The sequence below is a fragment of the Fukomys damarensis genome, unplaced genomic scaffold (assembly GCF_012274545.1).
Source record: "Fukomys damarensis isolate Sample0158 unplaced genomic scaffold, DMR_v1.0_HiC HiC_scaffold_31, whole genome shotgun sequence".
NCBI classification, from domain to species: domain Eukaryota; kingdom Metazoa; phylum Chordata; class Mammalia; order Rodentia; family Bathyergidae; genus Fukomys; species Fukomys damarensis.
The window spans coordinates 14971804-14998842 of NW_022900943.1; the positions used below are offsets into that span (position 1 = coordinate 14971804).

Genomic DNA, 27039 nt, shown 5'->3' on the forward strand with positions numbered 1-27039 from the left:
TTTTTGGTACCAGGGATTGAACTTGGGTCCTTGTGCTTGCAAGGCAGGCAGCAGAACTACTGAGCTAAATCCCTGGCCCCTCTCATTATATTTCCCCCTTATGCTTTGCTAGTAGGTCAACTTGTTTCACCCTAAAGCTATTGAGGTTTAATTCAGAAGCAAATGGAGCAATTGTCTGTACCACCTCCTCCAAGCTTTTAGCTTTGAACCAGTGGCCCTCAAGCACATGTAACGCTACATCTTTGCTTTCTGCTGTCATTGTTTCTTGTAGCTTTCTCTTTTATAGTCTTGGGAGACTGGAGAGTCTAATACCTAAGACAGGATACCAGTACCTTTTGCCATCAAAGTATTACTATATCATTCCAATTTTGACGCAAAATTTCTCCCACTCTTAATGATTGAGTGGATTTTGGTAATGAATGTAATTTGAGGTTGCATATATATATTCTGTGCTGTCAAATGTCATGTAAGTGCCTTAATTGGTTTTATTAGAGTGACTCTAAAGCCTTGGGTATACAAAGCAATTAAAACCTTTTGGTATTTTTGCATCAATCACTGAAGCACTGTACATTTTTGATTGGCTATGAGAAGTACATATTTACTGAACACAAGTAGTTATGATTATGTGTGTTCCCCTGGAAGATGGCCAAGAGAATGCAGATCCTTTGAGGTTAAAGAGAAATACATCAAATGTTTAATCATTGCTGCAATGGTTAACTATTGAATCAAATTGGAAATAAAGGTACATTTAACTTCTTTATCTCTGTAGAATTATCACAAGCTTTATTTCAAAATTTTAGCTGAGAGATTTTTGGATGGGTTTCGTGATTTTTTTATATGCTCATGATTTCTCTTATGACATGTAAGCATTTATAGAACTGATTAGTATTTTCCCATTATTGCCTCTATTATCTTACATGTGTGGAAATATAATTAAAAATCTGTAATTACTATTCTGGCCTTGACCTGAAATGCTGGAACAAAGACCTGGTGTTTATCTGTAAGCAAGAATCACCAGGTTCATCTTTTTCAGATGTGACCTGTGGGGAACTATAAAAGCAGCTATGTAAAGGAGCTTGTTTGGAGCCTAATTTATGTCTTATTTATGGAGCATTTTCTTTGCGTGGACTTTTCGCCATAATTCTCAATCTACCTGATTGCAACAGAAACTGATCATGGAAAGAAAGGAACTGAGTAGAGTGGTATCTTCTAGCACAATGCCTAGGAAAAGGTTGTGAGGGAAAACCTGGATAGGTGTGTGTGAACTAACCTGTGAGGTTAAGTGGTGACTTTTTCTCTGAAAAAAGCTGTTCTTAATAAGGATCTTTATTTTCAAATCATTTCTATCTTCCTTTGTGGCAGATAACTCCGTGTACACTTCAGCCTGATGGTTTGATTTTAAAAACTGAGGTGTTTCTGCGTACTACCCAGTGCCCCGGGCTTGTTGGTATGTTCCTAGGCGGAAACTGGGTCAGTTCTCTGTGCGATCAGGATGTGAATGAAGGACGATATGGCTTTTTCTTGACTAGATTTTTCTAGAAATTTTTTTTTTAAATTCTGAATCTTTTGTATCATTTAAAGGTGGACTCCCCCACTCCCATCGGGCTTAATTGTAGACACCGGCTGCCAACTCTTGAAATCTCCAACCTTAGGCTGTGCAGTAGCAATGCTCAGCTAAGAAGGGAAGTGTACTTTCCTGCCAATGCCATAATTATTGATGAGTCTTCTGTACAATCTTGAGAGTAGATGAGTAATAGTTGTATTACTTCCTTACAGCTGGAAGGACTGGCAAGAGAATTATGTTTCTCAGTCCCAGCAGCACTTACTCAGACCCCCGTGCTGTGTTCCCATTCAGGCCCTGGGGTTTTCTTTTTTTCTTTGCTTGTCTAGGAGGAAAGTGGCCAAGCCACCTACCTGCTAGGGCTGTGAGCCCAGTACCTTTTTTATTTTCCAGTCTAATTGTATGCTTTTAATTAATTGCTCCAATTAGTTCCCCTTCTTTCAGTCGTGCTACTCTATAACTATGTCAGCTGGGATGCTTCTGGGAGTGGAGATTGCTGTAATGGTCATGTGCTCATCAGTGAAAACTCTTACTATGTGCGATTAGCTTCTCTGTGGTTTCGTGGCAGCCCTGGGGGGTGTGGCAAGCAGTACGGGGAGGGCCTTACCGCCACTCCAGTGAGTGGTACCGTGGTATTTTCATTTCTGTAATGTTGATGACTTCCACATTTTATTAGAGAGAAAAGTAAATTATCTCAGGTAGTGTGTGTACTTTATATTTGGGATCATTTGAAAAGACCCAGTCTTTCCCTTTATTGTTGATTAAATTTTGACAATGCGAAGAGCAGTAGACGGTGGATAGTTGAAGTCTCGGGGAAAATGGCTCTCACACATCTCAGGGAAGCACTTTGTAAGCATTTTCAACATGTTATGGTAATGAATATTTGTGATTAGTATAGTCATGCATTCACGATAGCTGGGCTTCTTTAGGATCACAATAAGAAAGAGGTTAGTCCGGCTTTAGGTAGAATTCTGGGACTGGTAACATTTTTTTTTCAAGCATTCAGCCCTTTCCTTCTGTAGCCTAAAAGTTTGCTTTCAGACAAAAGTTCACATTAATATTTTAAAAAGTAGATAGATTTCTTTCTACTATGATCTATTCTTTAAACTTATGTGAATTATTACAAACATAGGAAAGTGTGCAAAGCATGAGGGTTTTCATGAAGCCAATGTTGGGTGAGGAAGCAAAACACTGACACTAGCCCAGAAGTTGTCCTTTTATCTCTCCTCCGCCACTTTCTCTCCTGAAAAGGCAATTGCTCTGATGAAATTCAATTAACATCTGTCTTACATTTTATGTTTTGAGAAGGGGGCTGTTTCAATGCTTCTTTGAAAGCAATTTCCCTTTTATTCTAGCTACAATTAAAATTTCTCTCTTTTTGCATCTAGATTTCACTAGTTTTGCCATGGTAAGAATATCTTTATCTTGCTTGAAGTTTATAGTGTTTTTTGTTGTTGTGTTGTTGTTTTTCATTATTTTGAAAAATCTCAGATATTGATTGCTACTTCAAGCATGGCTTTGGTCTCAGTGTTTCTCACCTTTCTCTCTAGGATTTCATAAATATTTTAGAATTGGCTTCTGTTTTCTCTAACTTCTTATTCTGTTTTAAAGTTATTTTCCAGCCCAGCATGGTAGTGCATGACTGTAATCCTGGCACTTGGGAGGCTGTGGGAAGAGGATTGTTTTGCATTTGAAGTCAGCCTATGCTGCACAGTGAGCTCAAGGCCATCCTGGACTACACAGCTAGACCTTGTCTCAACCACCACCACCCTTAAAAGAAACACTTTCTAATTTCTTGTCTCTGTGCTTCAGTCTGAGTTGTGTTTTTTTCCTCTGACTTTGTCTAGCAGTTTTGCTTACTTAGTCTCTCTTCATCTGTGTATGTTATTCTAAATTGATCCATTCAAATCTGAAGTGTTACTATATTTTTAAATTATAGAATATATACTCAGTTCTTTTCCGTCTGATATGTTCTTTAAAATGATTTCTGTTTTGTTCCAAATTCACAATCTGGTCATTTATTATCTGGAAAGAACAAAAAGTTTGGTTTCTCTGTGACCTGTGCTTCATTGCTATTCATGCCCTACACATGAATGTCAGAGAAATAAAAAGAACCAACTAAGATTCTCCTTGTATTGGTTCATAGATGTTCTTTTATGAGTTCTGACCTATACTATAGTAAAGGGACATGTGTATGAACCCACAGTGCTTTATCACCGAGTTTAAATAATTATCAACAGTCCTCAACTATATTACTTTCAAGTTCATGCCTGGTAAGTCCAGTATCTGGACCCATTGTGTGTCCATTCTCATTATTTGTTGGCTCTGCTATCTCTTATTCTTGTCTTCTGGACATTATTTTTTATGTTTCAGAAACATTACTGTATTGAAGTAATCATTTGTAGACATAACTTTATGTCTAGGATAATTTCTTCCATCAGGGAAGATTTATGCTTTTTTCTAATTGCCTGGCAACTCTTGCATCAGGAATTACCATAGTCCTGTTTCAGAGAGGAAGAGGATTTAAACTGAGCTGAAATTCCTGCAAAAGCCAGTCTGCTTCTGGTTCACACCTGTCAGGGTGACCCATCCTCTCTTACTAAACCCAGGGATAGGCATTCATTATTTTATCTGCTGAGACTTAAAAGAGGTGCTGCCTTTCCTTTTGGCTGCCTCTTTCCGAATTGGTAAAAAGCCTCCAGGGGAAGACTCAAACAATGGGTTTGTACTACTGTAGGGAACAGCACATCTGGGCTCTTTTTCCAGGGCAGGAAGTGCTGTAGTAACCCAACTGCTTCCCTTGTAGGTGGGATTAAAGTTGTATGCCCCTGCACTTGCTTCATTGACCCAGTGCAGTTATTTTACCCATCTGCAGAATTTTGCTATAGTATGAAGTATACACTACATTCTGCTCATCTGGACAGAGAATAAGAAATGACAGATGACACATGTTGAAAGGGAATAGTGATGCTCAACAACTAGGCCATGCACACACCGAGAGGTCCGACTGGAGACTTTATTCAGGGAGTGAGAGTAGAGAGGGAAAGAGGGAAAAAGAAGAAAGAGAGCAGAGAGAAAGAGAGAGAGAACAAAGAAAGGAAGGTCCTTTTATCATTTTTGGGCTGGGCTATTGCTTATTCATGAGGAGTGCGCTACCGTTAACCTATCACAGGCCAGGTTGCCCTTTATGGGTTTGGTCCTGGAGAAACAGGTTTAACCTCTCCAGACCACTGTGGCCTTGGGGGGGGGCCAAAGATAAGAGCATGAGGTCTTTGAGAGCCAAGAAGCACCAGGAAAATGCAGCCTGTGATGGCAGCGTCAGGTCCCTAACACATGTTAAGTGTCTAGCTTAACGATTTAAAGAAAAGGGTCAAAGTAACTCAATAAACCAAGAAACCCCTCACATGTATATAACCTTTAGGTGGATTAAGGTAAGTCAGGCTATGAGGGATGTGTGGTAGGACAGAACAGAAAACAGTCCAGGTGGGAGATAGCAACAAAGAGTTGAACTAAGAAAATTTTGGAAAACGAAATCTTTCTTCAAAACCACCGCATAAAAATAACCTTGGAGATTATCTCCAGTTCAAACTCATGGCATGTCTGAGTAACTTGCTGATTCCTATACATGTTTTGGAAAACTCTTTCAACTTAAAAAAAAAAACTTTTAAAACTACTCGATGTGGTGGCGTTTTCAATGTCACTTCACACATTTTATCAGGTTGATCCGTAAGTAAGCTTGAGCTTCACCAGAAATTATCCAACAAGCTCTGTCTTTTCAAGAGCTGCCTACAGAAAGCTGACTGAAGTCTGCGCAATGAATAATAGAAAGTTTATGAGAAAATACATGTTTTCCAGTGAATATGTACAGTAGGGTATGTGGGGAGATGTGCTTTCCATTGCTATTGGGTAGACTGAGAACTCTGAAAGAAGTTAGGAAATGGAAGATATACTGTAAACCCAATTACTTGGATGTGTATTATTCCTCTGAGGCTAATTTTTATTATATTGTGAGGCTCTGCTCAAACCCAGTGCTATTCAATCAGTACACCTCTCCATTCGGTGTGTAATTTATTTACATGGCTGATGGAAAGGCCATGGAATTTGGAGACTTCTCTGAGTTAGAGAACCTTCTTTGATTCTTTTTAGTTGTGTGAAACTGGGCAAAGAACTTCAGTTTTTCCCTCCTCGTGTATAAATGAGTAAGAGGAATGCAGTCTCTCTTAGAAAGTTGTGGGTCTAATTCAGCTGAGCATATTCAGCAAGGTGTCTTACCACTGAGGCTATTTCTTGCACAAACATTTGCTAGCTGCCCTACTGTGTCTAAGCTTCAGCAGGTAAGAAAATTTCTTAGGTAGACCCTTAACTATGTGTAGGAACTTTGTGCTTATAAGACAGATAAGAGAGAGTCACATTTTCTTTCTTGCTTTTTTTGGTTTATATTTTTGTAATTGCCACTCCTAAAGTACTGGCTCCTGGCCCATAGGATATTTGTATTCCTTATACATATTACCCACATGACGTGCTTGGCTCTGCTCCAGAGGTGGAAGCTGACATCAGTAAATGGTTCCTTTATTTGCTTTATAACTAAGTTTCATTTCCTTTCCTCTCTTACATCCTGGAACCCTCATAATATATATAAATGTACGTATGGCCTAAAGTGTACATGGCATAACAAGTCATTTCTTGCAGAGTCCAGTTTTTTCCTCCTGAGGGCATTATGAGCCATTGCTAATCTTAAAATTTCACCTCGTAATTAGACCCCTCATCTGATATTCCATGACTGCATTCTATTAGGCATCCAAACCACTCACTTGTTAAGCCATCTGCTAAAAGTCATTTAAAAAAAATAACAACAACAACAACAAAAAACTGCTCCATGGGCTCCCTGCGAGCTTTTAGTTTTCCTTACCTAACGCAAGTGCTAAAACTGGTCAGAAGTCACATTATTTACTCTGAGAATAATAGACTTTTGTAGTTTATGCTTATCTTGTCACCCAACCACAGCAATAATGTTTTGATGTGTGCTGCATACTAATTACTTTTATTATTTCAGAGATTTTGTTAGCAACAGTCCTCCCTTGCTCCTAAATATTATACTCTGAGGAAAGACTAAAATCTAAAAATACCACCTTAACTGTATCCTCAAAGATAAAATAAATGTTATTACATGCCACCCCTCCATTGTTCCAACCACTCACAGCATATTTTCATCATTTCTTGAAGGGAACTCTTGAAAGGCTATTAAGATTTTTCTTTTAATTCAGATGTGAAGGACAATTGGAGACTTTTCTCCTGTTCCTTACCTTCAAATAAAACAATTATAGCCCGCATTGTTAGTTTCCTTAAACAGCTTTCACTTACTGGCAGCCTAGAAAACAAATGTAAATACTGAACTTCCAAAGGCCAAATTTAACTTGAAGTTTGAATGTAGTAATGAAGACCTTAAAGCAGTCAACACAACACACATACCTCTCTCCCAGTTCTAGAGGCTGGGAGTTTAACACCAAGGTGCTGCCTGATTCAGGTTCTGGATGAGGCCCATCCTCTTGATGTACAGAAGGCAGACTTCTTGAGTGGCCTTTTTTCCGTGTTTATACACGGACAGTAAACAAGAACAAGCTCTTTCTGTCTCTTCTTACAGGGGGCGCTAATCCTATCTCAGGAACACCATCCTCATGACCTCATCAAGTCCTATTGACCTCCTAATGCCCTTATCTCCAAATAGATGAGAGGTTAAAGCCAAATACATTAGCAGTAGTCAAATGAATAATAGGTGTTTGATATGGAGGGATTGACAAAAAAACTATTACTGAAATTCATTTTTAAGGATATCCATTTAGTGCAGGGACATGGCCCTTTGTGAAGGTCAGTGATTCCTGACAGAATCATGATTACTAATGTTCATGCTCATGAATCTAAGTTGTTAAGAAGTACATTCAGTGTCATTTGTAGGGTAAGAAAGAGTGTAATCTATTTTTGAATTATTTTTGTCAGTGTACTAAATAAAATATTGATATATCTGCAGGTTGCAATCAATCATTTGAAATATCTGTTTATGTGGAATGGCTCATTTTCTGAAACTTGATAAATCTCATGTGTTAACAGACAATTATTAAGTACTTTCTAGGGTCAGTCAATAGGGTACAATTTTCAAAGAAGAATTTTCTTTTCACCTGAATTATCCCAAGAGCTAACAAAACTTAATGTTGTCATATATGGTTATTGAAAGCATTCCATTAGATTCTTTGCTACCATCAAGGTCAAAAGAAAGTTCTATTATTTTCTTATCCAAACACTTCAAAGGATAAGTCTTATTGCCCTTTAATTTAAAGATGATAATGTGGATTAGCCAACCATAGACGAGAGACCTATGTTTGACCAGAATTGTTTTACCTGGGCTGAGGACCGATTTGTCTGCCCTTTTATTCTCAATGTCTGTTCTCCCATTAACGGCCATTTCCTTGTGGCTGTGGCTGCAGTGCCTGCGTTTCCCCTTGTGATCTGCCATACCTGCTAAGCAGTCAACATCCGTCTTCACCATAGGGCCTATCTTGCCAAAGATCCAGGATGCTCAACGTCAGTTGGCTATGATTCCCTCTGTCAGTCCCTACAATAGAGACGACCCTGCCGATAGGACCATGGTAATTATAATCCCTTGGCAGAGACTCCCTGTGCTCCCAATGGTGTTTAGAGAGGAACAGCCAGCTTCTGCCTCTGTAAGTCTCTTTTTATATGTGTTTCATGTCTGGGCGACTCCCATTTATCTGACACATCCCTTCTTCAGCTGTTTTAGAGCTGTTGAGCACTGCTGTCCTCAGGCTGGCAGTGGCGCTGGGCTGTCTTGTGGTGGTGACACTGCAAATCTTGGTCATGAGCCGTTATGTCCTGATGTTCACGTTGAATGTAACCTTACTCCTACAGATCTGTGTTATAAAGAGAACTGCTTGTCTCGAGTACCCTCAGTATATTTCATTCTGAGTAATGCTATGTTCTATGTGTTTTATCTCATATCCAAATCCTATGGAATTCACCTAAAATATGTCCCAATTCTACCTACTTCTCTGGCCTGTCACTCTAGCCCAGGCTTCTAATCTTATTCCCTTCAACACTGTCAGAATCTCCCAATCTTGTCGGTGGGTCTTTTTCAACACAGCAAACAGAGTGATCCCTTAAAACACAGGTATTCTTCTGTTCAAATCATCTCGCTGCTTCCTATGAAAGGCCAAAGCCTAAATATCTATAATAGTTATATAAACTACAGTCTCCTATCCCCATGCTGTTTTGTTTGTCCTGTCTCCATCCCTGCATACTTGTATACTTATTAATTCATTCTCCGGATTCTCTTTCCACCACTCACATAGAAGCCGCAGGGATGTTCTAGATCCTAGAACCGTGCTTAGCACCTGATATCCCCTTAGTAAACACTTGCTGACTAATTTCCATGATGGTTCTTATTTAATCCTCACAGCATTTATTTTAGGGATCAGTCGCTGGTGTTCTGGTTTGATAAACTGAAAAAGCTGGCTCAGAAACTTGCTTTAAGATAGTTCCTAGGGAGGTGAGTCTTGATTTTTACGTCACTGAGTTCAGGGTCCATCGCAGTTTTAACCCATCAAGTGATGAGGACCTGCAGGGCAGTGTTAATGATCGATAGTATTTGGGGTTCAGGGACTTGGTTGTTGATGTTCCACGGCAGGACAGAATCACTGCTGATTGTATGGCTAGTAATGAACTTTGCCAGATAAAAGTTGGGGTCCATCTACGTAGCTACATTCCAAAACTCTTCAGTGTCAATATGAAGGATACAAAGCTTAGTTTTCTGTTTTATTTTTTACATTGTGTTTTGAGTGAACAGATAGAAACTTGCTGATTAGTCACCCTGTTAGAGTAGCTATTACTTATTTCCACATCCTCTGCCAGATAGATAAGCAGGTCATTACAGGAACTATAAGGCAATCATTCACCTCTGCATATCTTCAGGGGACTAATTACAGGATCTTTTGTGGATACCATAATGGGTGGATGCTCAAGTCCCTTAAAATAAATGTTGTTCTCTTTGCATATAACTCTTTGCATAAATTCTTCTTTATATTTTAAGTCACATCTCATGCAATGTAAACGTCATGTCAAAAGTGTTCAGGGACTAATAAGAAAAGAAAGTCTTTGTGTTTAGTAGATACAATATTTTTTCCCAAATGTTTTTGATGCATAGTTGGTTAAATCCACAGGTGTGCCATCCATGAATCTGCAGAGTGTTTATATAGTCTGGGTCCAGAGTCAGAAGACAGGATGTTAACTAGTTCAGAAATTATTCATTCAAAGATCAGGGTCAAATAGCAAACCAGGGGTCAAATACAGAATGTTAGGTATTAGTTTTCAAGGTTTCAGCAAGGGTCTTCCTAGAAATGGATATTCCATTTTAGGAATATTTGGCTGATGTTAGACAAAAAGGGCCCTGAAAACTACCCATGTACTCATAGTTTTCTCTTGTTGCTGCCTCTTTATTCAGGGCAAAGGCAGGTTTAGAGGCCAGGTGGACAGTGACAGGTGCTTCACTCTTCAATGAGAGGAGCACAGCCTGGAGTGGCTGTCGGTGTATGATCCAGCAGAGCTCATCTTTCCATTTGTTATTTTATTATTTTGGAGCTGGAGTTGAAGCCAGGGTCTCATGCATGCTAGGCAAGTGTTCCACCACTAAGCTACATCCCTGTGCTCTAGAGTTCATCTCTGAATTGGGTAGTGCGAATTGTCTTGCACTTGGTGCTGTTTTTCCTTCTGTACAGACAACCTCCAGTCCCCTGTCTACTGTGCTAAATTAAATGCCTCCAAACTCAAGTTTGCTAAAACACCAGGAAACAAGTATTTGTACATATATCTGTTTTTAAATTGAAAGGGGATGATGGGCCCAATATTAATTAGTCAGCATGCACTAATATTGCTTGGGGCTCAAATATGATTCTGAAATGTGAAAATAGGAACCTAGAATAATGTGCTTTTTCCCGCCAACATCATTTTAGCCGTACTGTTTTGAAAACACCACTTAAATGCCTGGTCATGTAGTATTTGGTAGCAACATATAGATAAAAGACCCAGCTCATTATCAAGGAGCTTGTGATCAAATAAGTTATCTGTGGGCCACTTTTAGATACTGTGTTCTTGTTTCTTTTGGCTTTCAAGAATTCTAAAAGAGGAAGGAGAGTGTTGAGAGAAATGAAAATGAAATTGATTTATTAGTTTGGAAGTTGTTTAATTATCAGTTTCAGGAATGATACAGAAACATGCCTACCTACCTTCACACCTGGAGAAGGGGTCTGAGTGTACAACCAGAGAGAGGATATTGAGATAGGTAATATCCTCTCTCTGACCTTGAAAATATTTTCATATTATCTTATAGGCATGCGTGTTTGGCCCACCTCAAATTTTTATGATACTGTCCCAAGCCCTAGTACCTTAGAATATGACTATTTTGAAAATAGGACCTTTCATGAGGTAATTAAATTACATGAGGTCAAGTAGTCCCTAGTCCATTATGACCTGTGCATCCTAAGAAGAGAAAATCAGGACACTGAGAGGTACAGAGGGAAATCCACGTAAAGGCACAGAGAGAAGGTAGCTGTCTACAAGCCGAAGACAGAGTTCAGAAGAAATCAACCCTGCTGACACATTGATCTCAGTCTTCTGGCTTCCAGGGCTGTAAGAAAACAAATTTCAGTTGTTTAAGCTATAGGACAGAGTCAACAGTCCTTTGTGACAGCAGCCGTAGTAAAACTAATGCTAACACATGCACAAGTAGGAGGAGTCTGGCCCTAATTTTAAGAACTCCGACTGCTCATATGTTTCAGGGCTAACATGAGGAAACATTTTCAGGTGCTGGATTATGCTAGATTTGCTCAGTGTAGTGACAGGAGGAAAAAAAACAAAACAAAAGAACTCTTGGCTTGTTACTTTAGCTACACATATGCGGAATACTTTGTTTCTACCAACTCATTCACTCATGGAATATTTTAAGCTCCTGCTGTACACCAGGTGTTACCCTAGATAAAAGTAACACATGAATGATTGAAACATGGCTCCTCTCCTGTTCCTACAGTTACTGGACTACATTTGGTATTTTTCCCAGATTATTTCTCTTCAAGTCCTCCTTTTCACTGGTGTTTTCTCCATTCTTTCCCCTGTTTCTAAATGAGCGGGTCTTAGACATCAATATGGGATTGTAGTAGTTCATATTGGCTCCCAGGAAGTCATTCGGAGAACCTGTTGCAGTGAGTCAGACTTTGTGTTACCTCTGACCTGCAGTGTTATCATCTGTCTCAGCTCCAGAAGAGAGAACCACCTCCCGTGACCTCTTCCCCTGTATTTCAGGCCATAAATAGCTGCTGGGGCCCTGCCAAGTTGGGACACTATGGTTCATAGGGGACTGTGAGTTCCTTACGAACATTACACAGCTTCAAAATTATGATGCCACCCAAGGTAACTCATGATACCTGTCCTTCTTAAAAAGGGAATATTAGCAGTGTCACCTGCTGGCTTTCACTATAATGCAATTGTGTGATCTTCTTCTCAGCTGATTGCCTAGAAGTCTTCAGAGAAACCAAACCAGAAACATAAGAAACCTAATATTTCACCTTGCCCAAGGCCAGGATCAGGAAGAACCAGAGTAGAACTTTGAGACATTTTAAAATCTAGGATCGTGATAACATATATGTGATGTTTGATATTTACCTGTGTTAGCATTCTCAGAGAGAAGGGTGTGTGTGTGTACTCTATATTTGAGAGAGAGAGAGTGTGTGTGTGTGTTAAGGAATTTTCTTACATGATTATGGGGCTTGGCAAATCCAAAATCTGCACAGGTTGGAAATGCAGGCAGTGTTTGGATGTTCTAGTCTTAAAGCAGAATTCCTTCTGCAGAGACAGTAATCCATTTTTGCTGTTAAGGCCCTTAGCTGATTGTATAAAACTTATCCACATGTGGAGAGTAGCCTGGTTTACTTAAAATCTACTGATGATGAGTGTTAATTAGGTGTCTAAAATACCATCATAGAAATATCGCACTTAATATTTGATTAAGCACACGTCACCATAGCCTAGGCAAATGAACACGTATTAACTAGCACACGATTTATGACTAAAAGGATAAATCTGAGTTCTTTGTCATGTTATTGAGGAATAAGAATCTCAATAAAGATCCCTAGGCACCACAAAAGTCCTATGAATCTCCTATTTATCTCGTTTTGAATCTTTTAATCATAGGTTGGGATCATCGCTTCACAAGGCCGGCAAATCCATTTCTAGGTAAATTTCATTGTTGGTAAATTCTTGCTTAAGTCCTTAATTTAATCCCAATTCTTCTTCCTGTAATTTTCATGCTTCAAGTACAGTCCTACTCAGTGGAACAATATCAACATCAATTCTCAGTGTCCAAAAGTGTTGTATAAAATATTCAATTTGTGCAATTATTAGCATTGGGCAGAAAATAAGGAAGGTTCTGAAGTCCAATGAGTTTGGGAAACATTGTAAGTACAAATACTTCCATTGCAAGGTTTATCATGATTTATACAGAGGGCTGCTCAATTTAACTTTGCATTTCAAAATCTCCCCTTTTCAATATCATGCTGCAGAATATAAATAATTTTTTATTTATGAGACCCCATCAGTGCCCAGCCCTTAATTTAGATTCTTTGTCTCCGGGTCCCTTGCATTGTTGCGCTATCAGCTTGTGTTATAGAACAATCCACCCCAGTCCTAAAAGGCTTAAAATAATTGCCATTTATGATTTCTCCCAAACCTACAGTTCTCTGGGTGATTCTGCCAGTCTGTATAGGTCTTGATTGATCTTCGCTGGGCTTACTCATGCTTCTGGAGTCAGCTGGTGAGTAGGCTGGGGCTTCCTGGTCTAGCCTGGCTTTGGCTGGGTGATGCATGTTTCTTTCACATCCCTCCAGCAGCTGGCCTCTGATAGTCTCATTGTAGTGGCAGATGTTGGACAAGGCCAGTGGAATCACGCAGGCACATCCTGTTACAAGTTTCTGCTTGTGTCGACTTTGCTATAATTCTGCTGGCCAGCTGCAAACTTAACAGGGCAAAGGGAGAGGACTTGAGGTGGCCGCTAATTGAGGTCACTTGGTGCCATTCATCTGACGTGGTTAGCAAATTAAAACCTGATAAATAGTACCAAAATGGCTACATCTGAATTTAAGGGGGCTGCAGTAAAAATTCAGGGCAGGAGTTATTAAAAACCCCTTGGGTGACGCTGATTCTAGGTTTGGAAGCCCCTAGTTTGGAATCCCCTTGTATTAAACACAAGCTTTTACAGTGTGAGTCAATTTATAGTTAATTTCCAACTAATAGCTGTGGAAAGTCATATTAATGTCTTATATTCAAAAGTTGGAGTCAGGCATACTGTAGCAGGCCTAGGATCCCAGCTACTCAGGAGCTGAGGCTGGTGAATCACAATTTCAAGGCTAGCCTAGCTAATTTAGCAAGACCTTGGCTCAAAAAGATTTTTTTTTTTTTTTTTTTTTTTTTTTTTTTTTTTTATCCTTGCACTTGTGAGACAGGCAGCAGCACCACTGAGCCTAATATCCAGCCCAAAAAGATATTTTTTAAGGGGTTGGGAGTATAGTTCACTGCTAAAATGCTCCTGGGTTTGATCCCTAGTATAGCAAAGCAAGGAGGGTGGTCTGCTGGTCAGTAAGGGTTGTCACACAGCCATTGTCTAGGTGGCTTCAATGACAGCCATTTATTTTCTCACAGTTCTGGAGGCTGGAAGACAAAAATCAAGGTGTCAGGAGGGTTGGCTTCTGATGAAACCCTTCTTCCTGGCTTCCAGATGGCTATATCTTCACATGGCTTTTTAGCGAGAGAGAGAGAGAGAGAGAGAGAGAGAGAGAGAGAGAGAGAGAGGGAGGGGGGGGAGAAATGTACATACTTTTCCATAACGTATAAACTGTTGTAGACATCACATTAAAAATGTAATACTTAGAAATAAATATAATAAAAATAACATCCAGTAATTCCTCAGGATCTGTGGGCAAATTGACTCTAAAACTCACTGCAGATACCAATCTCTGAGGATGTGTGAGTCCTAAACAGAAGTAGTACAGTGTTTGCACTGTAACTACACATATTCTCCCACATGTTTCAAGGCATCTCCAGATGACTTACAATACATAATACAATGTAAATGTTATTTAAAGAGAGGGAGGGAGGGAGAGGGAGCGGGAGAGGGAGGAAGAGGGGAAGGGAAGGGAGAGGAAGGGGGAGGGGGAGCTAGGGCGTCTTGTCCTCTTCTTACAGGAACTTGAGTTTTATTGGATTCAGACCCCTCCCATGACTTTATTTATCCTTAGTTATCTCTTTAAAGGACTCACCTCTAAATATGGTCACTTGATGGTTGGGGCTTCAACATAGTGATTTTGGGGGTCTCCATTCAGTCTTTAACAGGAACCATTTTGTCAGTCTGTTGCCGCTACCATTTGGGATCTCCTCCCAGAAATGAGACACCCCCAGAGGCCTCCTTAGCGTGCTCCTTCTGTGTGGTGGCTCTGAAGCGCCTGTGGATTGCAGCCACCTTAGTGGCTGTAAAGATCCCTTGGCTTCCCTACCTCATGTGTTCCAACTACATTAAATAAAGCATTGAGATTAAAAAAAAATGTAGATCACATCCTCACTTTAAAGTAATAAGCCTATGTAAAAACTTTACTTCCTAGAATATATCAAATAAATTTAAATAATCAAATAATCATATTATGCTCAGCTTGATTACATGTTACAAGTGACAGAAAAAAGCAAGCAACATTTCCTCACATCACCAAGGAGTGTACTACTGTGCAGATATATATTTTATATCTTCTATACCAATAAGGCATAGATGATTAATATTTTAATTGAAATGCCTTTGTGTCTCAGTAAAGCATTTTTGTCTTTTACTCTGCACATATATTTCACTTAAAGGAGGAAAATTTGAATGGCCTTGTGGTGCAGGGGGAGGACGAGAGCTCTCCTCAGCCAATGGTGGCCCACATGCCAACCCTGCTTACTTCCTCTTTTTGTTAATGAAGATGCATTAACGTGGATTACATGGAACTCAGCCCTGCCCACTTAGTTATGCGAAGTCTATGGCTGCTTTGAAGCTGCAACTGCAGGGTTGAATAGTCTGGCCTACAAAGACCCAAATATTTGGAATTTGGCATTTTATGAAAAGGTTTGTTGGCTCCCTTACAGTGAAGACCTGGGAGTTAGAGAGCTGGGTATTGTGACGCACGCTTCTAATTCCAACTTGGGAAGCTGAGGCAGGAAGACTGCAAGTTCAAGTTCTGGCTTGGCAATTTAGCAAGACCCTGTCTCATTAAAAAAAAAAAAAAAAAACTTGGCATTTGGAGTCTGGCCTCTGCAGGATCCAGCTATATGATCTTTAGCAAACTATCTAGTTTTTCTTTACCTTAATTTCCTCATCTAGAAAGTAAAAATAATATTATCTGTCTCCAAGAAGTATTAAGAGCAATAAAGAAAAATGTAATATTTCAGCACAGTGCCCAAACTAGACTAACCTCTCAAATACTATTTGCTGTTATTATCTGATCAACTTACTGTATTATAAAGATGCTAAGCTAAGAAAAACATAATTAAGAAAAACTGATGATAATTAAAAGGCTGAAAAAATTAAATCAACAGTGGTGAGGCTCCTTTCTTAGTATCCTTTCTAATATTTTGTAGAAATTTTATTTATATTTGGGCGATGCCCAACGGGGGTTCTCAAGCATTAGCAAGCATTGGTCAGCAGTAAGCCATTTTAGGAAAATGTTGTTAAACTCTGGCAACATACAAAGTTTAATTTATTAACAACATACTGTGACCTTTATAATTCGTTTAGGATTTACAAATAAATATCCTCTAGATTTTCCAAAAAATAGAAGTCATATTTTTGGTTCTTTAGTAGTATTGTCATATTTTTAATTCTGTTCATAGCCTACCAGATCTTACCTTGCAACTGAGTATCCTTAACCTTTTACTCCCTGGATGGATGGTAGATAGTTCTCTGTTTCATGAATTCAAAGAAACCAAATCGTGGATCGAGTCCCCTGTTGTGTTGTCCATTTAATTCTCTACTGTGGTCACTGGCTGTACCTTTTACCATGGTCAGCTGACCCTTGAGGAGGATTAGGAAGTACTACAAGCGGTTAGGTAATCACAAGTGTGTTAGCTCTGCTGGGAAATTTATCCTGGGAATGAGTGGTAGGTCTATACCGTCATGTTTTGTTAAAGGAAGTTCCTAATCCCAGAAGGACGGGCAGTGGAGGTTGCCTCCCAGACTTCCTAGAGGTTATGTGAGGTCGTTGGCAGTTCTTTCTAGAGTAGTTGTGTAGATGCATGGGTAACACCATGAATAGTCATAAAAAGTAAACTAGATTTCCAATTCAGAGTAGGAAGTGTAAATAGAACATTTCTTTTCGAATCTGGTAGTGATTTAGATACTTATCCCTGTCCAAAGTCTCTTCACACAATTTCAAAATGAAATGTAAATCACGGTTAATCTATGAGAATGACTGGAAAAGAGCCATCATTAATGGTTACACAGGGGTATGGCAGGATTCATTCATTACAGTAAACTCTAAATATATTTTAATGATATCTGATAGCTTTTAAAAATGGATATTTTGGGGAGAAATTTTATATTCATAGCAACATTAAGTGGATGGTACTGAAATTTTCTACACACCCCGTCCTCACATATTTAGAGGCCCTGCCATTGTTAACATCCTCCCCCTTTTCTGCCATTGATAGATTTAATCCTGACACATAATTATCCATTCACCATAGTTTAACTTATGCTCATTCTTGTTGTGCATTCTGTGGGTTTGGCCAAATGTATAATGACAGGTGTCGATATTATTATAATATCGTGAATAGTAGTTTTATTACCTTAAAGATCTTCTGTGCTGCACTTATTTCATTCCTCATTTTTTCTTAGCTCCTGGAAGCCACTCATCTTTTTATTATTTCTATCATTTCACCTTTTTCAGAGGTCATAAACCTGGAATCATATAATATGTAGTCTTCATTGTGACTTCTTTCACTTAGGGATATACTTTGATTCTTTTAATTTTCAACTTGACATCCAAATGCATCTCCTTAAAGCATACTTAATTCCCAAGTAAATGCAAGGTCATAATTCTGCCAAACAAAATAGAATTATCTTGCTTACAACTGAAAGGCATTAATCCCTTTTTCAAAGTCTCAGCCATTTCAGAATTTTGCAAAAATCCAAGTTCAAATCTCTTCTGAGACTCAAGGCAAACTCTTAGCCACGATCCTATGTAAAACTAAAAACCAAATTACAAATCTGATGGCACAGGTTAAACATTTCCATCCCAAAAGAGAATAGGGAAATGCAAATCAATGAGACCAAAGCAAGACTGATACCAGGCAGAATAAAAATTAAGTCTTATAGCTCCATATCCAGCATCCAGGGCACATGGTGGTAAAGTTTATTTTTTTATCCCCACCCCTATGGACTTTCCAGTGGCAGCCCATGCAGCCTCTGTCTTAAGCAGGAACCATTCACAGCATGCAGGCTTCCTCAGCAGATATTCCACATTCCTGGCATCTCTTATTTCCTGGGATCTCCCCTGCCCTTTTGCCTCATTCCCACAGCTTCACGCATTGCCCCTTCAGGGGCTCTTTGCCTGGATTCCCAGGCATTCCTTTGAAATTTGAGGGGAAGTCTCTGAGCACACGACTGTTGTATTCTTCATTCTAGTAAAACCAGCACCATTATACCAAGGCCTACCGTCAATGTGTGAAGTAGCCAGGCACCTTGGACTATAGCTGCAGTGTCCTCTGAGTGCCTGGGTGGCTGACTAGAGTGAAATAAATCCCAGGGAACCATTTCCCTAAGAGACCTTTCTTAAGCAGGAGTCTCATGGATTCTCTTCTTAAATGAAAGATTTACATTTTTGTACCCAGGAGCCTGTGAGGGGTAGTGTCTTTCTGATTCCTGAGATCCCTGCAAGATATCTTTCTTTTTTTTCCCCTGTACAAAGTAGTTGGTTTCCTTTTAATGATACTAATCTCTTTAGCAACCACACCTCTTTCGGTTTTCCAAGTTTATACTGGTTTCCTGCTGGGTCCAAATTTAAGTTTTTCAATTGTTTTGTCCTATTTTTTTGGCTTCATTCTCATTATAGAGCTGAGGGTTTAGCTCAGTGATTCCACCGCCTGCCTCACAAGTGCAAGGAGCTGAATTTGATACCCAGTACCAATAATAATAATAATAATCTGTCTAAAAACAGCTAGCAGTGCTCTTGCCACAGCCTTGACTTTGTGCTGCCTTGAAATTTCTTCCACAAGCTCAATCACTCCACTACACCTAATCTTGGTCTCCCACTAAGTCTCAGATATGGGCAAAATGTAGACAAATATTCTATCAGAATGTAACACACATAGCCTCTAGTCCATTGCCAATGGAGACCTAGTTCCCAACTGAAACCTCCTGAGCCTGGCCTTAACTGTCCGCACTCTTATCAGCACCCATGGCCCTATTGCCTTGCATTGCTTCTCTGTCCCACATTTCCAGACTTCAAATTCCTCCCACAAACCAATTTCAAAAGCTTGTAAACCATGTGGTCAGGTACGGTCACAGCAATGACCCAAGTGCTCTGACACCATTTTTCTGTATCAGCCAACTTTCCTGTCAGTGGACACGATACTCAACACCTACCTCAAAATAGGAGAGGTTTAAATGGGCTTAGACTTTCAGGGGATTCACTCCATGGTAACATGGTCCTGAAGCAGAAACATCATGGTGCAAGGCATGATGTAGCGAAACTCCTTCATTCATGGGGTCTGGGAAGCACAGCAGTGGAGCAGGGCTAAAGAAAAGGTGGCCAAGGACCATATGCAGCACCAAGATCACATCTTCCTCATCTACCCACACAATCAGAAATGTGTTCTGCTAATCCCCTGGGCATTTCTTAAGCCAATCAAGTTGATACAATCAAGCTTAAGGATGGTGAGTTCTTTGTTTATTTTAGGTAATAGCATTTTATCACACCTGTCTCTTGCAGGTATTGCAGCCTGTGACTTTGTCACTTCATACTCTTGACAGCATTTCTCATAGAGAAGTATTTAGTTTTAATGAAGTGAGATTTATTAATTTTTAATAGATTACACCTTTGGTGTTGTATCTAAAAAGTCATACCCAAACTGAAGACCATTTAGATTTTCTCCTATGTTTTCTAATTTTAAAGTATTGTGTTTTGGTCTGGGGATTTAGTTCAGTGTTTCAGCAGCATGCCTTACAAGCACAAGGACTCAAGTTTGATCGCAGGTTCCGAAAAAAAAAAATATTGTATTTTATATTTAGTTCTGTGAACCTCTTGAGTTCAGTTTTATGAAGGGAGTAAGGCTTGTGTCTAGATGTATCATCATCATCATCATCATCATCATCATCATCATCATCATCGGTACCGGGGATCAAACTCTGGACCTTGCTCATGCGAGGCAGGTGGTGGCACCACTGAGCTAAATCCCTGGCTCCACATTATTTTATTTTTGCATGTGGATCTCCAGTTATTTAAGTACCCTTTGTTGAAAAGTCTTTCTTGTCTCTCTTGTAATATTTTTGCTTCTTTCTCAAAGATCAATTTTTTCTATATATGTGGGTTTGTTTCTGAATTTTTATCCTGTTTCATTGATCTGTGTTTCTGTACTGTCACCATTACCTCATTATTTTTACTACTGTAACTTTATAGTACATGTAGTCAATAAGCTCAATCCTTAAATGTGTCTTAATATTGTATTGACTAGTCTTGGTATTTTGCATATAAACTTGAAAATATAAACTTCAGAATCAGTTCATTTATACCCACAAAGTAAATTTATGGGGTTTTGATTGAGATCATATTGAATTCATAGATAAATTTTCTAAGGGCTGATATGGTTATAACACTGAGTTATACTATCCACAAATGTGGACTGTAGCTCTATTATTCTATGTTTTTTTATCTTTTCAGGATTTTGTAGCTTTCCTTAACGATGAAATATACATGTTTTGCTATATTTTTACCTAAGTATTCATTATTTTTGTGCTGATTTAAACAGTAGTGTGTTTTTAATGTCAAATTCCACATGTTCATTACTGGTGTGTAGAAAACAAATGATTTTTGTACATGTACTAACCTTGTATCATAAAACAATTGTATATTACCTATTAGTTCCAGGAGATATTTAATTGCCTCATTTTGATTTTATACATAGATGATCATATCTTCTATGAACAAAGTTTTCAGTTTTTCTTTCCTGTCAGAGTTTTCAGTTTTTCTTTCCTATCTATGCCTTTTTTTCCTCCTCTCATTGCATTAGCAATAATTAGTTACTTCTAGTGTGACATTGAAAAGCAGTTGTAGATGGATCACCCTTGGTTTATTCCTAATCTTAGTGGGAAAGCTTGTACTTATTGTCATAAAGCCTGATATTAGTGGTAGGTTTTTGTATATATTCATTTTCAAGTTGAGGAAATTGTCCTATATTTCTAGTATACTGAGAGATTTTATTCTGATATGTGTTAGATTTTGCCAAATGCTTTTTCTGCATCTATTCATATGATTATGTGATTTTTCATTTTTAGCCTCTGGATATGACATCACAGAAACGGATGAATATTGAATATTTTGGCATACTTGGCATCTTAGTTTCTTAGTATCTTTTCCATCAATAAGACACAGTACCTCACACCTGCAATTTATAAGAGGGACATTCATTTTAACAGAGTTTTTAGAGGTTTTAGTCCATAGTTGGCTGGATCCAAATCAGGATACCATGGCACAGGGGCATGGCAGAGGAGAGTTGCTCATAGCATGACAGACGGAAAGCAAAGAGGTCTTAAGGGAGGAGCTGGATGGAGAGATCAACCCTTCTAGGCCATGACCCCAGGGACCTGCCTCCTCCACCCAGACCGCACCTCCTAATAGCAGCAAGTCGGTTATAAGTCCCCATAATCTGAGGTCCCACCTTTGACACATGAGGTTTTGGGGAGACATCTAGGTATGAACCATAAAATCTGAGATAATTCCTTCTTGATTATAGTGTGTGATTATTCTTATTAATATATTGCTGAGGCTGTTTGTGTCCATGTCTAGCTGTCTTTTGGTTGTTGGCCCTGATTTATTACATTATGGTGTTTATTCGATTTATTAAGCTATGTTTCATGGCTCGGATTATGATCTGTCTCTGTGGGTGCTCTATGTGAACTTGATAGAACTATACATTTCTGCTATGGTTGGAGGAATTATTCTATAGGTGCTCATTATGTTCAGTTTTCTGATGGTATTCTTGAGTTTAACTGTATGCTTAGTGAGTTTCCACCACTGCATCTCCCCCTGTCGTATAGAGGTGAACTTTATAATGGTGAAGTCATCTGTTTCTCTTTACAATTTGTGTTAGTTTTGCCTCACATATTGTGAGTCTCTTGCTCAGCTTGTATACACGACGATTATTGTCTTCTTGAAAAATTGACCACTTTGTCATTATGTAATGCTCCCTTATCACTGGTAATTTTCCTTGCTCTGAAGTCTGCTCTATGAAACTGATAGTCAATCTGGCTTTCTTTTGGTTAGTGCTAGAATGTTATATTTTTCTCTACCAGTTTACTTTTAATCTATATATGTCTTTATTTAAGATGTGATTTTTTTATAAGCAGCATAGTTGGACCTTATTTTTCAGTGCATGCTGACAATCTCTTTTAACTGGTCCAGTTAGGCCATTGACTTTCAGTGTGGTTATCAATACAGTTTTGGATTAATAGCTACCATTTGTTACTGTTTAATGGTTTTTCCCTTTATTTTTGTTCCTATTTTTGTCTTTCAGTTTTATATAGGTATTATGGTTTAAATTGAATATTTTGAACAGTTCATTTTTCTCCTTTTTTAACATATCATGTATACTTCTTTTTTAGTGCACTGATTATACATATAGATGGATTTAATTTTGGCAGATTTATACATACATATAACATAGTTTGATCATTTGGCTCCTTCCATCACCCCTCCTAGATTACTCTCTCCTCTAGTTTTACCTTTTTGGGGGGGTTCGATGTATTATGGTACATTTTTTGCCATATCCATATCCCCTATTACCTGTCTTTATATCCTCTTCCCTTCCCCCATTTCCTTCTTATCTAATAAGTCTCCTTTCTACATTCTTTTCATTCGGTTTAGATTCCACATATTAGTGCTTATCTTTCTGAGTTTGGCTTATATTGCTCAACATGATGACAAAATTTTGTTGTTCTTTATGGCTGAATAATACTCTTGTCTACAAGCCACATTTTCTTTGTCCATTTATCTGTTGATGGATACTAAGATTTGTTCTATATCTTGGGTATGGTGAATTGTGCCACAATAAACGTGAGTATATTGAATGAAACTACCCTGATATTTCTCACCCTGTTCTAAAATCAAACCAAGCTGGATCAAAAGCCGAGACATAAAAGCAGAAACACTGAAACTTCTGGAAGATAAAATAGGGAAAGCACCTGAAGACAGACATAGGCAAACACTTCCTAAGCAAAACTCCAGTAGCACAAGAAATAACATCAAGGATCAATAAATGGGACTGTATTAGATTAAAAAATGCTTGCACAGCAAAGGAAACAATAAAATTTTTTTACAATTTTCTGACAGGGGATTAATATCTAGAATATATAAATAACTAAAAAAAAAAACCCTCAAAAATGATTCAATAAAAAATGAGCAAATGAAATAGATACTTTAAAAAGAAGAAAGAAAAATGGCCAAAAAGGACATGAAGAAATTTCAACAACTTTAGCCATTATGGAAATGCAATTCAAAACAACTCTGAGATTCCATCTTAGCCAGTAGAAATGGCTGTCATGAAGAACACAAAAACAAGTGCTGGCGAAAATGTGTAGAAAGAGGAGCGATTCTACATTGTTGATGGGAAGGTAAATCAGTGAAGACACTGTGGAAAACCATATGGAGATTCCTCAAAAAATGAGAAATAGAAATTTCATTTGACATAGCTATACCTTTCGTGGGTATTTTCCCAAAGGAGTTAAAGAAATCATACTATAGAGATACATGCATACTCGTGCTTATAGTGGTGTAATTCACAGAAGTCAAACCATGGAAGCCACATAGATGCCCAATAACAGGTAAAGAATAAAGAAAATGTGGTATATTTGTACAATAGAATATTACTCAGCCATAAAGCACAAATTCAAGTCATTTGTAGAAAAATGAATTAAACTTGAGATCATAAAGTTAAGTGAAATAAATCAGCCTCAGAAAGTTAATAATCACATGATTTATATGAACAAAAAGTAAAAACGAGATAGACTTAATGAAGGTGAAGGGGGCGTGGGGAAGAGGAAGGAGGTAGGATATATATTTTTTCTGAAGCAAAGGTAATTATTACTTATCACAAACATGTACCAATTAAATCAAAAGATAAAGAAAAGGAAAAAAAAATCCATGATTTACAACAAGGTAAATAGGCCTGGTAGATATTGTACTAAGGGAAATAATCTAAGCAAAAGAAGGCAAATGTAAAATGTTGATCTATAGAAAGCTAGCATAGAATGGTAGTTACCAGAAACTGGCATTGGGGACAAGAAAAAAGTGATGAGAGGAAAGATGTTGTTGGGGAAAAGGAAAATGTGGATCAAAGAGCACAGTGTGTCGGTTGGACTAAACGAGTAAGATTCAGCGATCTATTGCACTGGCGACCACAGTTAATAATAATATATATATTTTGGTACCAGGTAAAGAACTTGACTTTGTGCTTGCAAGGCATTCAGCAGAACCACTGAGCTAAATCCCCAGCCATAATGTATTATTTTCAAAGTATTGAAAGTGTACTTTTTAGTATTCTCATCTCAGAAATGATGTTTGTGAGGTTTATTACCTTTAATTGAATCTTTCTACAATGTACAAGTAGATCAGAACCCTCAGGGATGTGCCACAAATATATACAATTATTTGTTAATTAAACCAAAAATTTAAAAGAACTTATTGAAAACATCCATAAAAGGCTGTCAGCAAAGCCCTTTAAATTTTTTTGAGGCTTTAACACAGTCTTTGTATCTTTTTTATACTTTTGAGAGATGATTATGAGGGTACAGAATTCCAGCTGGTTGGCTTTTTTCTGTCAGTACCAGGAATATTTCACTCTATTCTACTTGCTTACCAAGTTTCTAAAGAAAAGCCAGACTGAATTCTCATTTTTGCACGCCTCCTCCTAGCTTCTTTTAAAATTTTTTAATCATTAATGTTTTTCTGTAGCTTGAAAATTATATGCTAATGCAAGGTTTGGTTTTTGTTTTGCATATGTCCTACTTGGTGTGGTCAAAGATTCTTAGATGAGTGATTTGGTGTCTGACATTAATTTAGGGGAAATCCTCATTCTTTATTTCAAAATTTATTTGCTCTTTATTCTCCATCTGATATTTTCTCTATGTGTATATTCTGCCTTTTGTAGTTGTCCCACACAGTTCTTAGATATTTGGTCTTGTTTACCTCACCCTTTCTTCTTTTTCCTTTGTAGTTTCGGAGGTTTTTGTTGAAATATCCTGAAGCTCAGAGCTTCTTCCCACAGCTGTGTTGTCTGCTGATGAGTCCCTCAAAAGTGTTCTTCTTTTCCATTACAGTGTTTTTGAGCTGTAGCATATTTTCATGTTTTTTTCTTAGAATTTCCATCTATCAGTTTAAATTGGTTTTATATGCTGTTTTATCCATTAGATCCCTTACCCTATGAATCATAACTGTTTTAAATTCCTGACCTAATAATTGCAACTTCCCTGCCATATCTGAGTCTGATCCTGCTTGCGTTGTCTCTTTAATGTGTTTTTGTCATATAGTATGACTTGTAATAATTTCCTCAAAGCCCAACTACACTGCTATAATTAGGCTTCTAGTAATGTTGAGGTGAGCTGTCAGGGAAGGGGAAGCATTCTTTCTTAGGTCTGTCCTATGGTTAGACTGCTTTTACACTGACCTTTCCAAGTTCTCTCCTCTGTTACTTATGATGGGTGACTGGAGAGGACTGGAGTTGAAAATGTTCCTTCCCTGTGTCAGTTTGTCTCTGATAAAACCTCAGAAGATTGGGCTCTGGTTAAATAGGTTCTTCTGAATATGACATTATGAAAACAAAATATATTCTGACATATTTAAAAATGGTTTATTCCCCCCCCCGCCACCTGCAAGAAGCATGTGATCAGCCCCAAAAATTCACTGTGAGAACCTGGTAAAGCTCCAGGAAGTAAAACTAGTGAACGTATAGGGTACTGCCCATACCCAGGTCCCCTGTTGTTTTTAACTGTCAGAATTGTCCACACTGAGCCTTCAGCAATTCCCCATTACAGGTGAGTTTCCTATCCCTGCATTCATGCCCGTAAAGTTTTCTGCTCAGAGCTCCACTCTGGTAAGTTGTGATTCTCAGTCTCCAACTGTCCGACTTTATGATATGAGAGGTAGCAATTTTCCCTGTGTGTGATCTCAGTTCTCTTACAAATTTAAGAAGCATTCTTGATTTTCCAGTTTTTTCAGCTTTTTTACTTGCTATTAGGATGGAGCAGCAATTTCCAAGCTCCTTGTATGTTCAGAGTACAAAAGTCTCAAACAGATTTTTTTAAGATTCCTGTGGATGATTCTTTCACAAAATACGCTGCGATAGAAATCTGGTCCTTTCTTCTGATTCTCTGCTGGGAGCCTCTTTGATCTGTTAGAATTTTGCCAGTGCTCACTTGCTCAGTTCTTTCTCTCCTGTCTCTAATTTTGATAGTGTTGTCACTGTCTGGAGATCTCTCTCCTTTGTCCCCTACTCTGCCCTCCATTAATTTTTTTTTATCATGTTTATTTCTGTGCATGAAAAAAAAACACCCTAACTTCATTCGCAATCAAGTGAACTGTTCATTCATACCTATCTTTTACTTGGTTCAGAAATGACTAAATAATTTACTATTAAAAGGAAAGGAAGATAAGAAAGTACTTTTGGATATTCATTTGTTGTTTACCTTGCTTGGCTTATAAAACAACACGTATGTTCTCATTATAGAAGAAATATCCATCTATTGAACAAAGTTTAGCAAAAGAAAGAAACCTAATAAAGGAGAATATACTGACCATTATCCTACTACCCAGAGGTAATCATCTTTAATATTTTTCTATATTTTCCCCTGCTTCTTTGCATATGTATTAATTAAAATGCTTATGATTTATGTGTTAAATAGTTTCAGCGTATTGATGTCTTTATTGTATAGGGCATTTACTGAATATCATACAGAACATTTATGTGCAATAATTAATTTAATTTTCATTGTAATCCAATATGGTGTGACTTTCATTATCTCCAGGCTAAATGTGATGAATTAGGGCATATAGAAAAAAGTTACTCCATTAATGCTAAGTAGGGATGTAAACCCAAGCAGATGAGAGACCAGGGTATTAATTATATGCAAATTT

The 27039-nt window shown here is 38.2% G+C and overlaps 1 long non-coding RNA gene across 11 annotated transcripts in view; it reads left to right on the top strand.

Moving 5' to 3' along the window:
- The window catches only part of LOC104873444, a 160400-nt gene that overhangs the window by 27817 nt on the left and 105544 nt on the right, over window positions 1-27039 (top strand). Inside the window, exon 1 of one of the 11 annotated variants that reach the window (XR_004514865.1) lies at window positions 26638-26720. The exons of the other annotated variants lie outside the window; for them this stretch is intronic. This is a non-coding gene — a long non-coding RNA (uncharacterized LOC104873444). Of the gene's footprint in view, window positions 1-26637; window positions 26721-27039 lie in introns of those variants that run through there. 11 annotated transcript variants of the gene reach the window in all.